Source organism: Oncorhynchus keta, unplaced genomic scaffold (assembly GCF_023373465.1).
Source record: "Oncorhynchus keta strain PuntledgeMale-10-30-2019 unplaced genomic scaffold, Oket_V2 Un_contig_17309_pilon_pilon, whole genome shotgun sequence".
Taxonomy (NCBI): Eukaryota; Metazoa; Chordata; class Actinopteri; order Salmoniformes; family Salmonidae; genus Oncorhynchus; species Oncorhynchus keta.
Window position 1 is genome coordinate 70,001 of NW_026280380.1, and position 817 is coordinate 70,817.

Below are 817 nucleotides of genomic sequence, written 5' to 3' on the forward strand. Positions count from 1 at the left end.
GAATGAGCTATATGAATGTGTTCCCACATAGCAACACAGACCATCAACACAGAGTAACATCAAGACCTCAGTGACCTATAAAATAGCCCATCATACACTACATGACCAACAGTATGTGGAAACCTGCTCGTCCAATAATGTCATTCCAAAATCAGGGGCATTAATACGGAGTTGGTCCCCTCTCTACTGCTATAACCACCTCCATTCTTCTGGGAAGGCTTTCCACTAGATGTTGGAACATTGCTGCTATAACAGCCTCCACTCTTCTGGGAAGGCTTTCCACTAGATGTTGGAACATTGCTGCTATAACAGCCTCCACTCTTCTGGGAAGGCTTTCCACTAGATGTAGGAACATTGCTGCTATAACAGTCTCCACTCTTCTGGGAAGGCTTTCCCCTGGATGTTGGAACATTGCTGCTATAACAGCCTCCACTCTTCTGGGAAGGCTTTCCACTAGATGTAGGAACATTGCTGCTATAACAGTCTCCACTCTTCTGGGAAGGCTTTCCCCTAGATGTTGGAACATTGCTGCTACAACAGCCTCCACTCTTCTGGGAAGGCTTTCCACTAGATGTTGGAACATTGCTGCTATAACAGCCTCCACTCTTCTGGGAAGGCTTTCCACTAGATGTTGGAACATTGCTGCTATAACAGCCTCCACTCTTCTGGGAAGGCTTTCCACTAGATGTTGGAACATTGCTGCTATAACAGCCTCCACTCTTCTGGGAAGGCTTTCCACTAGATGTTGGAACATTGCTGCTATAACAGCCTCCACTCTTCTGGGAAGGCTTTCCACTAGATGTTGGAACATTGCTGC

At 46.5% G+C, this 817-nt stretch overlaps 1 protein-coding gene across 1 annotated transcript in view; it reads right to left on the minus strand.

The window, feature by feature from the left end:
• The window catches only part of rergla (RERG/RAS-like a), an 18,363-nt gene extending 18,180 nt beyond the window's left edge, over positions 1-183 (minus strand). The window contains exon 1 of the mRNA XM_052503383.1: positions 1-183. This exon is cut by the window's left edge and continues 508 nt beyond it. The gene's annotated coding sequence lies outside the window, so the exon portion shown is untranslated.
• Between the last annotated feature and the right edge of the window lie 634 nt (positions 184-817).